Source organism: Eutrigla gurnardus (genome assembly GCF_963514095.1).
Source record: "Eutrigla gurnardus genome assembly, chromosome: 3".
Taxonomy (NCBI): Eukaryota; Metazoa; Chordata; class Actinopteri; order Perciformes; family Triglidae; genus Eutrigla; species Eutrigla gurnardus.
Genome location: NC_139917.1, coordinates 31,167,548 through 31,184,801, shown reverse-complemented (window position 1 = coordinate 31,184,801; position 17,254 = coordinate 31,167,548). Strand labels below are relative to the sequence as shown.

Below are 17,254 nucleotides of genomic sequence, written 5' to 3'. Positions count from 1 at the left end.
TGTTTGTTTAACTGAAAATCTTTTGGTAGAAACAAAACCAACATTTGAGTCAACACTACTTGAATATTTAATGTTAAAATGGCATATATTGTATACGCTCAATGGACAACATAGAAACCGTGAACTCAGTATACATTTAGTAATTGTTTTAACTTACAAAATGGCGTAAAAAATATCTATTCAGTTTTTTTATGTTAATTTGACAAGTTGTCACTTTCTTGTTCAATAAAATGAGAAACATTGTGTTCACTTTACATAACAAAAACACAGTAGGAGTATGACTAGAGTTGCAAAGTTATGCTGAACAAAAAAATGTTGTGCTGTCTTAACATAAAACATAAAAAATGTTATGTGTCTTTAAGAAGTTATTATGTTCTAGTACACATAATTGAGTTAACATTTGTCATAGCAACGTTAAATTTAAAGGTTGAGTCCAATTTAGATTCCTTTGTTTGGTTAAATTAAAATCTTTGAGTAGAAAAAATCCCTACATTTCTGTTATACTGTTTACAACAACATAACGTAAATATTTAATGTTAAAACGGCATATATCGTTATGCTCAATGGACAACATGGACAACATGCGCACTAAGTTTACATTTAGTAATTATTTTAACTTACAAATTGATGTAAACAATATCTACTCAGTTGTTTTATGTTTGTTTGACAAAAACGTTGTGTTCACTTTACATAACAAAAACCTATAATTAAAACAAGAGTTGCGGAGATATGAGTAACACAAAAATATGTTGCTATATTAACATACAACTGCCACAATTGTCTGTGTTTTTACAGAAAATGTAGTAAAAGTTTGTCTTAGCAACATTACATTTAAAGGTTGAGTAGAACTATTTCTTTAGCACACATATATAAAATATATAGGTTCTGTGAAACCTACTTTAAATTGTGTAAATTTGTGCAAAAGTGTAAATATACTTTGGTTAACTACCATGTCAATAGAAATGTATGAGGGAAGAAATCCAATTGAAAGAGGCCGAGTTAACGCTATGTGGCTATGACTCACATTTTTAATAATGACCTATTCGTTTTACTCTTAATTTTCATTTTATAACAAGTTAGACCATTTTGCTAAGCAAGGTATGTTATCTGTTGTAATTTAGCTAATGCATTAGGCTACCATGTTGACTAACATTAGCATAGGTGACTGGAAAACACCTTTGTCCTGAAGGTTGAGAAGTAGTTCATGTTGATGCTAGCCCATGCAAACTATTGTCAGCATTATCTCTATTTCCTCTTACCATCATTAGACTTTTGCACAATGAAAACATATTTTGCAGTGTGTGCTGCCGGCCAGGTTGGTGTCAAAGAACTTGCAGATTGCGCTTGCACACCAATGTGAGCTGGAAGGGCTGAGTTTCAACTACATACCCCTCACATTACACAAACTAAAACAACCTTCAGCTATGGCTGCAAGTAAGCACATATGCTACATGGCCTACACAACAAGCGTGAGGTGCAGAAGTTTAGATATTGGTAATAATGCCACCTGGTCGCTTTGGACAAAAGTGTCTGCTAAATGACCTAAATGTAAATGGTCCATGCCTTTCATTTGATATTTTGAGCATGATGAGCTGGAGGGGATCGTGAAAGCTAGGACATGCTAGGACAATGTTAATACTTATGAACCTGAGTCCAACCAGCAGTCTACTCAACCCTAACTCACAGAAACATGATTAAACATCCTCACCTGGTGTGCACCTCAGATATAATTAGCTGAGCTTTGTAAGCTATGGCCAACAGGCCATTTGTGATTTATGAGTCATAGCAAGCAAGCAGATATACTGTACCTACACAAGCATAATTTCTATCTTGTGACAATTACAAAATGAGCCAAGCAAATTCAAGCAAAATCTGGGTTAACCTACAGCTCAATTTCACAAATCATTTATCACCTCAAGGGGCTTAATAGGCTTATGGTCTATAAAAGCCAAAATCCTTGTCTGAATTCATGTTGACAGTGGCCTGCATATTGAGGGTGAGATGATGAGATAAGCATTTTATTATCCTACATCAAATAACAGATAGATACAGTGTGGACATACTATATATATATATATACATACATACATACATACATACATACATACATACATACATACATACATACATATATACACTATCTAAATTAACCTGAGTGTATCTCACCAAATAAATATATAAAAAAACATATACAAATGTTCATGTCATTTATTGTATGCCTAATATGCATGTTGTAGTTATTTTCTGTAAGGAAAGGCGCGCATTCTTTTAAAATTCAAGTTCAGGCGTGGACCAATAGGTAAGAGGAGACTTTGGCCCATGCGCTGATCATGCGCCTGCCAGCCAATCAGAGCCAGCAGAACTTGATCGTTAACGGCTGCTGACATTTCACCGCCTGACTCCGTCTCCGACTGGTGTTGCAGACTGGACTCCGCCAGAGACACTCGCTCATAAACGGTAAGTGTACAATACTTATTGAAGTGATTACTCTGTGTGACTAAACTTACTTTGTTGACCACAAACTCATGTTTATTTGACATTGTGCCAAACGACTTATGTCTAACGTGTTGTCAGAAGTTGCTAGCTAGTTGCTTACTGTGCTGACTCCTTACAGCATTGTATTTAACGTTAACGAGACCGACGTTTGAGTAGCAACGTTAGACCTGTAGCTGTGAGAAATGCTGCACAACGGAGGTAGTGGGTTGAGTGACTGAAATACGCTGTTCCATGTACGGAGTTAGCTTAAGACACGTTAGTCAGATCAGTGTCCATATTAATAAATGCACACAGAAGGATTCACAAATATAGGCCTATTTCGGGATTTATACATCAATGACTCCACAAAAATATTTTTTTTATATGGTTGTTATGAAGTTATATATGTATGTTGACCTGTGGAATGTAGTAGATATAATTAATGGGATGATTTTGATGCTGAGTGAGGTCACTTTGTGTTTTTTAGGTTTATGCAGAATGCCAACGCTTCTGAGAGTTGTACTGTATGCTGCATTGGATCAACACACAGATCATTTGGCTGTAGCCAGATGGAGGGAAAATCTGGTTGAAGGGCCTCGAAGATCTCTTCATCTTAAAGTTGTACTCTCAGGTAAATTATAGAAATGTAATGTTTCATTATAAACTGAAATAACCCTTTCGAAGTTAAACATTCATTTATGTCATAAGTTAGCTTATCAGCTTTATAATTTTGAATAAGGACCATCAAATTTTTGGATCTGGATGCTTGTGTTAAAACTTGTGTCAACTTTGTGTGTCACATTTAGTAGGTTACAGCTGCATTAATTCAGTGTGTCATATAAACTGTATATTTAAAATGTATTTGGGACATCCCTTGTAAAAAGCAGGAAAAATAAACACAGTAATGTCTTCAGAAAGGTGTAAATATATATGATTGGTATTTTAGCATTTTGTTCTCTTTTTCTCTTATGTGTAACTACAGCAAACACAAGACATCGATGTTGACCGGATTGCAGTTCTCTGGTGTCCTCAGTGCTGCGACAAGAAGACGACATACAGCTGTTCTACAACTGCAAGGTGGGTTGGTATATTCTTTATGGGCAAGCTGTAGTAGGCTGGGCATTTAATTGAAAATGTACCAAAACCAACATAATGATTTTCACAGCTGACCCAATTTAAGTCATATTGGTATGTCTGATAAATAAATGATCTCGGAAAGGATGTTCCTAACCCCTTTAATGCATCAGAAAGCACTGCACCAAGTCTCAGATCAAGTCAGTCAGTGTTGTGTGCTCTGTCTCTCATATCTATCACTACATTAACAAACTACACCCTGCACTTAAACCTGGAATAAAATCATCTCATCTGCCACCAACAGTCCAAATCTTACCTTCATAGCAGTTTAAAAATCCCTTTGGTAAAACTCCTGTTTTCAAATGTGCTATACATATAAAGTTGACTTATGTATTACAAAGAAACTTTCGCCGCTTCATTTACTGCATTAAAACTTCGCAATATCATAGATGGGACCGGTTCTTATTATGGTCTGAGTCACCGCAGCACTGGGTCGTCAAGGAGTACTGAGTAGTGGTGGTTCATGCGACTGGTTGTTGTTTCGGTCTGATTTCGCGGCTCTCGGTCGACAAGTGAGTGAGTCATGAGCGGCGGTTCATGCGACCGGTTGTTACTTCGGTTCGCAGTTATATGTAGCCAGTAGAGATGCTATTGAACCAGGAGACTCATGTTAAACACCATAGAACAAAACAGGCTTCCTGCTGCCAAGCCCGTAATCATTTGCGGCCACTGGGACAGATGGCAAAAGGAAAACTATATTTGAATAAGAATCTACTAATTTGCAGTCGACACCCGATTCCACGCCTCAGTGACTTAACTCGAATCAAAGAACTGATTCTTCAGTCACACCGTCTACGTCACTGTCTACATGACAGCTTTCATTATCATTTAAAGGAATATATTTTGGGAATTGCACTCATTTGCTTTCTTGAGAATTGGATTAGTTGATTGATATCAAGAGCATAGAAGGAAACAGCTAGCCTGGTTCTGTCCAAAATTCAAAGCTAAACTACCCGCCTCCTGGCTACACCTCTGTCGGAAAGACATGAGATTGGTCAGTAAAAAAGTAGGCTGTTTATTGTTCCTATGTTTTCTCTGACGGTTGTGATAAGAGCTGTCAAATTGCCTCTATAATCCTATTCGAATTTCATTCCATATTTTTCTCAATATTCAAATGATTTTCAAATTTGTAATTCTCAAATTCAGCCTATTATTATTATTATAATTATTATTATTATTATTATAACTACACTACACAGGCTTATACGTTGCCAATGCCATTTTACTTCCTGTCCACTAGAGGGCGTTCCAAAAACATTACCAATAAATATGTTGAATTACCAACAGCTGACAGCTTTCTAGATAAGTAAGATTTGCTGATGTTAGACGTTTATAAAAACAAAACAAAAACACACATACGAATATTAATTTCAGCATTCAATTAGTATTGATTTTTTTACTATTCAAATTATATTCGATTCCCGAATTTAATTGCAACTGCCCTAGTTATGCTGGTGATATACCCCCCAAAAAAGACGAATTTGAGTCCACAAAGTTCACTCAATTTTGACTAATATGTGTCTAATTTTGAATCAGGATAGCTCGTCATGGTAAAAATAAATGTACATACAATTAAAATTGATTATTTGACTCAGATGCTTCCAAGTCAAGCCTATCCAATCACGTTGCTTTGTAATATTTATAATAGTGCTACATTTGCATTTATTGCACACAGCCATGACGTTGCATATGCTTGGTGGGGCATATCTGCATTGAAAACATAATCTTTGTCTTCCACCATCCAATTTTCCTTTCAACTACATCTCTTGCTAACATATGGGGTAGGGTTGTCCCGATCCAGCTTTTTGCACTTCCGATCCGATACCGATATTGTAGCTTTTAGTATCGGCCGATACCGATACCGGCCGATCCAAGCATGTATTAAAGATTAAAGATGCCGGTTGATGGAAATTATCTAAAATTAGGGTCTGGAAAAATATGTCTGGAAAATGATGAGCATCACATTAATAGCTACAGATACTGTAAAACACTACAACGACATGAGTGCATATATTGTCTTATTTTATCAAGTAAAATATAATTTATAGGTTTACTCAACAGCCTGGTAGTTCATAGAAATTCAGGTAGAAATAGGTTAACTCAGAGTTCCACAGCTTATCAAAAACAATCCTCCCCCCACAGGGAGTCCCTTGCTTTGCATTCACACTGCTCCAGCCCAAACGGGCTTTAGCCCGTACACACGTCATCACGTCCTAATACTACACACAATATGGCTTGATGTTGTTTTGAAGGAGTGCATATATTTATCGACAACACTCGATCTGCATCAGCGCACGAGCGGATCTGTGCGAGCAGGCAGTGCGGAAGCCGGTCCGGTTCCGGTACCGGTCCGGTTCCGCTCACACCACGAGTCTGAAGAGTGCAACAGCTTATCAAAATACAGTGTCAACTCCGTGTTTTCAAAGTAGAAAGCGACATCGTGGTGGTTAAACGAGGCGGAGCGGCATCAGAACAACATCAAGCGCGTAAAGGACACGAAGGAGAACGTAGCGGGAGCGCGCGGCGAGGATTGTTGTGGCTGCGCGTCTTGCGGAGCAAGTCTACTGTGCTGCGCGGAGGCGCTCCTAATGTAAATGTTTATTGATTTATGAATGAATTGATAGGTGGCTTATTTTTGGCGTATTGATTTTATGGCCTGTACAATGGTAGGGGAAACACTGGACATGCACAGACAAGTCCGTCTTGTTGTTGTTTAGTGGATGCTGGACAGGTCGCGAGGTGTGCGCTAGGTGTGCTGGAAAACGCGGACCGGATTTTGGGGAAACACGGAATAAAACTGGAATGGATTACCTACATCGGTGCGCTGGAAAACACGGACCGGAGTTTAAAAAAAAACTGGATCGGGAGTCCGGATCGGGATTTTCCCGTGCAGGCCGATCCGATATCGATATGCATTTTTTGCTAATATCGGCGGCCGATCCGATCCAAATATCGGATCGGGACATCCCTAATATGGGGCCTTACATATGGGGAAAAAACTATTAATGTAATGTAACCTAGTACGTGTAAGTCCATTGTTACAATATGAACACATAGCACAGTCATTGGTGTAGCTAAATACATTAATAAATCAAATAAAAACTAAACCTGCATAATGCAGCTTGTTTTTGTGAACCTCTACACTTGTGAAGATGAAATGAATGAATTTGTGCATTATCGGAGGAGCTTTAGTATGTTCTTTATTCTGTGATAGACTTGTGAGATAATAAAATACACAAAAAAGAAACAGATGGCATGTCAATTAGGGCCCGACCGATTCATCGGCCTGCCGATTTAATCGGCCGATTATAGCCTTTTTGAAAATAATCAACATCTGCCAAAAGACGCCGATTACAACCGATTTTTTTTTTTTTTTTTGTTTAAATGTTGTTGCGCTTAGTATCCAGCAGAGTGCGCTCCTACTCCATTCTACTTAAAGGGGCGTTCACACCGAACGCGATAGACGCGAATTGAGCGGCGACTCTACATTGAAAACCAATGTAAATGGCGCGATGACACGCGATTCAGGCGGAGGCGGCGCGAATGGAGCGTCTGGCGCGTCTATTGCGTCCGGTGTGAACGCCGCATGAGACTGTACGTTTAGGCCACAGGTGAACTGTTCATTGTTCATATGTAGCTACTGGGGCCACACAGTCAGATGTTTTTGTTACTGCGGAGAAAAGTTACATATTCTTCTGCTTGATGTGTGTATCCACGGCGTGGATTATTTGTTCAGCTTGTTTGGACTGAATATTCATTAAAAATGAATTAAAATTAAATGCAATTGAATATGTAATTATTATAATTAAAAAAAATTAAAGTGACCGGTAAAAATAGATTATGACAGGATTTTTATGACCCTGTCAGTCAAAATGACAGACAACGAAAAAGTCTAGCGCAACCTCTGCCTAACACAAAAGTGTGTTTTTCTCTGAGATTAGAGCGGGAGCTCCATTTTTTGGGAGTAACTGCTGCCTCCCTTCTTCTACTTCGTGCTAACAGATGAAACTGCAGAGAAACTCGCCCTTTTTTTTAGGTGAAATTTACTCTTCAACCATGCGAAAACCGTTTCTTTTTAGTATGTTTTTTTGGGGCTTTTTCACCTTTTAATGGACAGGACAGTTGAGAGAGAGAGAGACAGGAAATGGGAGGCAGAGAGGGGCGGAATGATATGCAGGATAGGGCCTCTCGATGCAGGATTCGAACCGGGGCCGCTGCAGTGAGGACTATAGCCTCAACACATGGGGCGGGTGCTCTACCAACTGAGCTAAACACTGCCCCAAAACCGTTTCTTTCTAGGTCTTGTACAGAGTTCGCTTTGACGTTGGAAAAAAGGTAAACAAATAGCTAAAACCTGCGGTCTCCGCGAGCTGTAATGATCAATTAATTGAGGTCTGGCTATGTTTTTGTAAATACCCCAGGTCTACTGTTCATTTAATAACTGTGCAACCTTGTGACTAAACATCAGCTGCAGTAAAGTCATCATCTTCATCATAAATCCTTATTTTCAAATGATTATTAACACTTTGTTGTTATTCAAAGCCGTGTCAGTCTTCACTGTGGGTGCTGATAGGGACCTCTGCTGGTGACTATAGATGCGCTTTATTTAGGCAGGGAATGTAATAGGTGTAAAAGTTTCCCACAACATGCATTCACAGCCACAAAAAGCTAATACCCCTTTCCCATTGGCCAAAAAACCCATTTAAACCCGCTAACAATCGTCTTTTGTTGGCAGTGGGAAAGGCTCACTGACCTGCGTCGACCCGGCTACCAAAGTTATCTGGGTGAGTAAACAATCGTATTTTATGCCAGAAACAAGGTCCAGGTTGTAAAAAATGGCAGTTGACCTTTAAGCATCAACACCAGTCCAATGTTGAGACGGTGGTCTTGCCAGGTAATGAATCCTGACAGTTTGGATGGACCCTCATTCTAGCACCACCAGTAGAACCTCTGTGATGTCCACATTAAACATAACATCTTTGTTAGCAAAAATTAACCAGTTAAAAATTATGCGAGTTGATTATTTGGGCTTTTTAGTCATTTCCTTTTTGTATCCACAGGCTGATGAGCCGTTTCAACATGAAAGGAGGGAGGGGCAAGCTTGCCTTCACAAATCTACGTTTATTTGGTGTGATTACAGGTAAAAAGCATATTTTCAGTGTTCTCTTGATATGCGCGCTCTCTCTCTCTCTCTCTCTCTCGCGCGCTTGCTCGCTCGTGCGCGTTCACGTGAAGTGGTGGTGGTGTTCCGATTCTGGTTCAGACAAGGATTAAGGGGAAGTGGTAGGGCGATCTGGCCCTTAAAACGGAGATTTTTCAGAGGCACACTTCAAACTGAGGGGTATGACAAGTTTCCCAGAATGCATCTCACGGCAACTGGCAGTGGTAGCCGTAAAACGAAAAGCTGTTTTATTTCTCGCTGTAGCGCTGTTTTTACATCGCTTGAAGTTTTAATATTTTTTCATGCGAGACAGTAACTGTCTAGATCCCCAATGTGGCGGTTAGTTTACCCAAATGACGGCTGTTTAGAAGTTTGCTCCGATGTTTTTCGGAGAAGTGAAGCTCCACCTGTGGAGCAGATCAACGGCTTGTCACAGAGGCAGCAGCCCGTCTGGAGAGCTCGTCGGCCGGCCAACCTCCGTCGTCATCCCGGGAGAAAAGATAATCGCTAATTAACTTACCCGCAGGTTTTTAGAGGTTTACTGCCGGCTGGTTACATTCTTTTTAGGTGACAAATGCTGGTCGCATTGATGAAATGTAACAATTGTGGCAGTTGCATTAGTTTGTTTGAATTAAAAGTGAAGCTTTGTGTGTATTGGACAGAAGAGCAGCGCTGCCTGGGGGCTCTGTAGTCTCCGTACATAAATCACCACATTTACATCAATAAATGTTTTGAAATGAACAAATCCGTCTGCATTAAATTTGATTAAGTTAACATGGTTTTGAATACAGGATTTGTGGCAAAAACTTGTCACGCTGCTTACGTGAAAGCCAACAGAGACTACTGATGACCTATGTGATTGTTGAAGGGGTGTCCCAATTCATAGGGCTTGACTTTCAACCCCTACCCCTTGTAGTACTATTTCAAGGGGCAAGGGTTAAGGGCTAGGGGATGAAAATAAGAATTGGAATTCACCCTTACTCTTACTGTAGCCTTACTTGTCCTGTACTCTGAAGTTTCAAATATTTCTTACAGAGAGTGTCCTGAAGACTCCAGGGAGAGAGGAGGAGACGAAGGCGAAGATTTCTCCTTCTGCCTCAAATATGCCCCAGACAGGGTGGGCGGTGGTGGCAGTTTTTTTTTTTTTTTTATGTTGTTAACTGTTGTTTAAAAGTTGTTATTTTTAAATGTTGTTAATTGTTGTTTTGAGGCGAGTCCACACCGGACCGATAATCGGCGTCGTTGTGAGAGTCGGCGTCCGTGACATGAGTCTGCTTGGTGTGGTCGCTCGAATCGGCCCACGTCGGCGTTCATTTCAGCCGATTCAAATGTGTAATCCGCCATGTGAATCGGTGACTCTTTTACCATTCTGATTGGTGGAGGCTAGCAGCTTGACTAGCGAATCAGTGAAGCCCGGAAGTGACGATGTAAACATACCAGATAACCAGTAGAATCGAAGAAGGTGGTCTAGAGAGGACCGCCTACTTCCGGTTTTCGTGTTTTTTGGCCCACAATACAGATTAGCGCCGCCTGTTGTTTTGGAGACATTACATCTCGCGCAAGCGCGGAACGTATGGCGTCGGCTGTAGTTCCGTAGGTGTGAACCGCCCAAGTCGTTGTTCGAGTCTGCCGTGTTAAGTAACTCCACGAGTCGGGCAGTCGGTCCGGTGTGGACTCGCCTTAAAAGTTACGTTTTAAATAATCATTGTTTTTAAATGTTAACTGTTTTTCTCTAAATGTTAAATGTGTTAAAATTTTGTTAAAATTTTAAATATTCTCAAGTGGTTTATTAAAAAGCCTTTTTGTTAACCAGTCTTATTTACCCATACAACTAAACATTGTCTACTTGAAACTAAATGAATACTTACCAACAAAAGTTTAAACATCAAACTCCAATGTGGGATAGACACTGAATTCTAGTTAAATGAAAAATGGGTTGAAATCAAAACCCAACGTTGGTTTGACATTAAACTATACTGTTAAATAGATGTTGAAATGTAGTTGAACATGAAAATCCGTTTGACATCAAATTATAACGTATGTTGGAGTTTTGTCGAAAAAGGGATGACGTCAAATCCCAAAGTGGTTTAGACTTAAAATTCACATGTTGGGTGGATGTTATATTTTAATTGAAAAGAGTTGATGTTTAAACCCAATGTTGATTTGATATCAAAATCCAACGTTGCATACCTATGTTGTATTGTAGCTGAAAATGAAAATTGGGATAATGTCTAAACCTAATGTAAATTTGACATTAACAACCAATGTTGGATATGTTATTTTTTAGCTGAAAATGAAAATCTGGTTGACATCGAAACCCAATATTGATTTGATATCAAAATCCAATGATGGATAGATGTTATATTTTAGTTGAAAATGCAAGTCAGCTAGGTGTCTAGATCCAACATTGAGTTGATATCAAAGTCCAACGTTCGATGGATGTAATATTTAAGTTGAAAATGAAAACTGGGTTAACGTCAAACCCCAACGTTGATTTGATATCAAAATCCAACGGTGGATATTCAGATTCAGAAAACTTTATTTTCTGTCGTAACAGAAAATCGTCTTTGACGTGGCTCGACATACAAACATGAAAATGTACTGATAGACATTCATACGACAACGTTAATCTCTGAGAGCACACACAGTGTGTATAGATCTTAAAACAAGTATAAATATTAAAAACTGTAAAAATAACTAAATAAAAGTGTGAAGTGTAAAGTGACAGTGCGTCAGGGTTCCTTTGTCCATTGTTCATTGTTTATTTAAGCTGTTTATGGCCGTGGGTATGAATGAGTTTTTGTGTATGTTTTTCTTAGATAGGGGTACTCTATACCGGCGGCCTGATGGTAGAACTTGGAAGAACTTGTGCAGGGGGTGGGTGGGATCCTGTGTAATGAGGTGGGCTTTCCTTTTAACTGCCTGGCTATGGAGTACTGATAGTTGAGTTATATTTTAGTTGAAAATTAAAAACTGGTCGACGTCAAAATCCAACGTTGATTAGATATCCAAGTCCAACGTTGGATAGATGTTATATTTTAGTTGCAAATGATAATCGAGTTAACGTCAAACCCCAAGGTTGATTTGATATCGAAATCCAACGTTGGATATATGTTATATTTTAGTTGAAAATGAAAATTGGGTTAATGTCTAAAACCAACTTTGATTTGATGTCCAAGTCCAACGTTGGATATATGTTATATTTTAGTTGAAAATGAAAATTGGGTTAATGTCTAAAACCAACTTTGATTTGATGTCCAAGTCCAACGTTGGATATATGTTATATTTTAGTTGAAAATGAAAATTGGGTTAACGTCTAAAACCAACTTTGATTTGATGTCCAAGTCCAACGTTGGATATATGTTATATTTTAGTTGAAAATGAAAATTGGGTTAACGTCTAAAACCAACTTTGATTTGATGTCCAAGTCCAACGTTGGATATATGTTATATTTTAGTTGAAAATGAAAATTGGGTTAACGTCTAAAACCAACTTTGATTTGATGTCCAAGTCCAACGTTGGATATATGTTATATTTTAGTTGAAAATGAAAATTGGGTTAACGTCTAAAACCAACTTTGATTTGATGTCCAAGTCCAACGTTGGATATATGTTATATTTTAGTTGAAAATGAAAATTGGGTTAACGTCTAAAACCAACTTTGATTTGATGTCCAAGTCCAACGTTGGATATATGTTATATTTTAGTTGAAAATGAAAATTGGGTTAACGTCTAAAACCAACTTTGATTTGATGTCCAAGTCCAACGTTGGATATATGTTATATTTTAGTTGAAAATGAAAATTGGGTTAACGTCTAAAACCAACTTTGATTTGATGTCCAAGTCCAACGTTGGATATATGTTATATTTTAGTTGAAAATGAAAATTGGGTTAACGTCTAAAACCAACTTTGATTTGATGTCCAAGTCCAACGTTGGATATATGTTATATTTTAGTTGAAAATGAAAATTGGGTTAACGTCTAAAACCAACTTTGATTTGATGTCCAAGTCCAACGTTGGATATATGTTATATTTTAGTTGAAAATGAAAATTGGGTTTACGTCTAAAACCAACTTTGATTTGATGTCCAAGTCCAACGTTGGATAGATGTTATATTTTAGTTGCAAATGATAATCGAGTTAACGTCAAACCCCAACGTTGATTTGATATCGAAATCCAACGTTGGATATATGTTATATTTTAGTTGAAAATGAAAATTGGGTTAATGTCTAAAACCAACTTTGATTGGATGTCCAAGTCCAACGTTGGATATATGTTATATTTTAGTTGAAAATGAAAATTGGGTTAACGTCTAAAACCAACTTTGATTTGATGTCCAAGTCCAACGTTGGATATATGTTATATTTTAGTTGAAAATGAAAATTGGGTTAACGTCTAAAACCAACTTTGATTTGATGTCCAAGTCCAACGTTGGATATATGTTATATTTTAGTTGAAAATGAAAATTGGGTTAACGTCTAAAACCAACTTTGATTTGATGTCCAAGTCCAACGTTGGATATATGTTATATTTTAGTTGAAAATGAAAATTGGGTTTACGTCTAAAACCAACTTTGATTTGATGTCCAAGTCCAACGTTGGATATATGTTATATTTTAGTTGAAAATGAAAATTGGGTTAACGTCTAAAACCAACTTTGATTTGATGTCCAAGTCCAACGTTGGATATATGTTATATTTTAGTTGAAAATGAAAATTGGGTTAACGTCTAAAACCAACTTTGATTTGATGTCCAAGTCCAACGTTGGATATATGTTATATTTTAGTTGAAAATGAAAATTGGGTTAACGTCTAAAACCAACTTTGATTTGATGTCCAAGTCCAACGTTGGATATATGTTATATTTTAGTTGAAAATGAAAATTGGGTTAACGTCTAAAACCAACTTTGATTTGATGTCCAAGTCCAACGTTGGATATATGTTATATTTTAGTTGAAAATGAAAATTGGGTTAACGTCTAAAACCAACTTTGATTTGATGTCCAAGTCCAACGTTGGATATATGTTATATTTTAGTTGAAAATGAAAATTGGGTTTACGTCTAAAACCAACTTTGATTTGATGTCCAAGTCCAACGTTGGATATATGTTATATTTTAGTTTAAATTGAAAATTGGGTTAACGTCTAAAACCAACTTTGATTTGATGTCCAAGTCCAACGTTGGATATATGTTATATTTTAGTTGAAAATGAAAATTGGGTTAACGTCTAAAACCAACTTTGATTTGATGTCCAAGTCCAACGTTGGATATATGTTATATTTTAGTTGAAAATGAAAATTGGGTTAACGTCTAAAACCAACTTTGATTTGATGTCCAAGTCCAACGTTGGATATATGTTATATTTTAGTTGAAAATGAAAATTGGGTTAACGTCTAAAACCAACTTTGATTTGATGTCCAAGTCCAACGTTGGATATATGTTATATTTTAGTTGAAAATGAAAATTGGGTTTACGTCTAAAACCAACTTTGATTTGATGTCCAAGTCCAACGTTGGATATATGTTATATTTTAGTTGAAAATGAAAATTGGGTTAACGTCTAAAACCAACTTTGATTTGATGTCCAAGTCCAACGTTGGATATATGTTATATTTTAGTTTAAATTGAAAATCGGGTTTACGTCTAAAACCAACGTTGATTTGATGTCCAAGTCCAACGTTGGATAGATGTTATATTTTAGTTGAAAATGAAAATCAGGTTAACGTCTAAACCAGACATTGATTTAATGTAAAAATGTAACATCTGTCTAACGTTGGATTTTGATATCAAATCAACGTTAAGTTTAGACGTTAACCCGATTTTCATTTTCAACTAAATACTAACGTCTATTCAACGTACGAGGCCAACGTCTCTATGACGTCTAAGTGACGTCTGGTGCCAGCTGGGAATGCTCTAATCTACAACTATTTAAATTAATTTATCAATTTCAGCAAAAAAATCCTCAAAATGCAAAGAGGTCAAAAAGTCCAATAGACAACACCAGCAAATTTCACATTTGCAAACTTAAAATATCACAGGAATGGTGAACCTGGTCAAAACTTTCATAGTAAATAAACTCACCTGTGATAAAGTAAAAAATACTCAAGTAATGTTCACCCATACTGTAAAATACAAGTAGTACATGGACTAATCTCAGGTAAAAAAGAAAAAGACAGCATTCAGGACCAGATATATGTAATGAGTTATCTATGTATTGAATAATGGAATAAAAAACGAACATGTATATTGGAACAAATGTTTTATTGACTTCCTTTTTATTGCAGTCCTGTGGGGGTCTGCCCCTTGCCCCCGCTCCTTTCTGGGGCATGTTTAAGGTGGTTCTGAATCACAGGGTGCAGTCGAATAGTCAAAAAATAAGGTCCTAACTCCTATTCCTATCTCCTATCCCTTGACCTCTGGGGAAAACGTCACGGGGTTAAGGAAAGGCGATAGGAGAACTCAAAAGGACTTAGGAATAGTCGACCGCGGTGTTCAGAGAATCCGACCGGACTTTCACTAAGCTACGTCATTAAAACGCGGCCGCTGATGATTGACAGCTGATGATCGGCACCGGCGATTGACGTGCGTCTGCGCTGGAGAAACTACAATAATGGACTACAAAAAGCACATCGTCCACTTCTCCCCATGTTGGTTTTATAAACAGCTGGTTCACTGACCGGCTTCAGGTCCAGCAGCCCCTCCTTCCTGTTTGACCGTTGTTTTATTTACTTTTCATTTGTGGTTTTAGTTTCGTTTTTGTCAAACATTTGTAACATGATTGAAATAAATAAATAAAAACTATTCAATTATTATCACTGTCCACACATTTATTATCACTATTCCAATTACTATATGTCTGCATGAAAGTCATTGTTAAATATGTAAATGCACATATCGTTTGTTTTCATGAACGGCCGAGGTGTGCGGCACTTTAAATGTTGCTCTCGCAAAGAATTGTGGGTCGGCGTAATCTCCTTTCCTATCGCATAGGAAGGTCCGTTGCATCCTTTGCTAAAGGAGCTCTGAAAGGAAGCATTGGAGCTCCTTTCCTTTGCATTTAGAGAATTCGAACAGCTCTTATCATGGCGGCCACTTGTTTACTTCCGGGTCACTTCTTCAGTTAGGAACCTTCCTAAGCAAAAAAGACTATTCGACTGCACCCACAGACTATTTCTGCATCTGTGGCCTTTGGACTCCATCTCTTCACAGCAGCTGGAGAGAGGGCATAAGAAAAAAAAAACATTTTACAGAGCACCTATTCAGATGTTAAATGCACTTTATAGATGGCAAGAACAAATTATAGAGCGAAAACCTTCTGCGCATGCTCCGTCACGTTTTAGGTGTATGTCAAGCGACACCTATAGGCCTGGCACAAGTGTTATGGTTCTGTGACGATGCTAAACCGAGAGTTGCACAGATGTTCGGCTCGGTTTAGCATCGAGTACCTCACGTAGCCTGCGAGCTAACTCAGGGCTAGTTTCACACGGCAGCTAACTCGGCTGCTAGCCGCCGCTCGGTTACGGATAAAAGCAACAAAAAAACAGCTATCTGTAACAATACACGATGCAGCAACACAATCAAAACTCTAACATGCAACTGATAAACGTATAATGTCTTACCAAACACGGTTTCATTTTAAATTACAGTACTTTTAGTAACTCACCTTTCACAGGTGTCTGTGTCTCCTCCTCGTCAACTGACGCTGCAAAGTTCTTCTTGCGCATGCGTAGGAAACCGCTAGGTGCGCTAACTACGCGAAGAAAAATAGTTCCTAGATGGATGCTCGAATCACAAACATTTTAGCCCACATTGCCAATATGATACTACATTATTTTCTTAAATTCACGAACATATTTCCATTATTTCGAATAGTTTTTAACATTCGTGCGTTGATATGTCGTTGAAACAACGTCTAAATGACGGTCATTTCAGCCCCTCAGGTAGACGTCAGATCAACCTGCCTGCCCGACGTTAATCAGACGTCCCGACATGATAGGATATCTGCATCTCGACACAGCAGTAGATAGAGGAAATCATTCTTGACAGTGTTTTTTCAGTTAAATATGTTTTCTTTGAGATCGTATTCCCCCTAATGTTATCATGTCGAAAAACAGTCGAATTAAAGTCACGTCGTGACGCGACGTCGATTGGACGTCTTCATCTAGACACAGGTTGAGAAAATGTTTGCTGGGTTGTCACATCCAGTGTGATCTATCCAGTTTTGCCAACATGTTGTTATTAAATAAATAAATATATTTATAACTAATGCAGTTTTTTGTTTTTTCTATTCCTAGGTTTGTGTTTTGATTGATTCACAGTAGTAAAAATAATACCCAAATCCTGTGTTGACGTAAACAGCCATGGCACACATGCTGATCATTTCAGATGTAATTTAATTTATTTTGATGTATTTTAACATGGTTTGGTACTTTCATCCCACTATAACATGAGAAAGAAATATGGGTACATATTGTAAAACGGCCAGCT

General features: G+C 37.9%; 1 long non-coding RNA gene across 2 annotated transcripts; it reads left to right on the top strand.

Annotated features, from left to right (window-relative positions):
- The first annotated feature begins 2,309 nt into the window (after positions 1-2,309).
- On the top strand, positions 2,310-11,418 carry LOC311011657. 2 transcript variants are annotated; one of them, XR_014596917.1, is made up of 6 exons: positions 2,310-2,457; positions 2,963-3,106; positions 3,458-3,552; positions 8,345-8,393; positions 8,670-8,749; positions 9,806-11,418. It is a non-coding gene; the product is annotated as an uncharacterized lncRNA (long non-coding RNA). The 2 variants fall into 2 exon arrangements; XR_014596918.1 differs by having other exon boundaries at positions 8,345-9,823.
- The last annotated feature ends 5,836 nt before the right edge of the window (positions 11,419-17,254 follow it).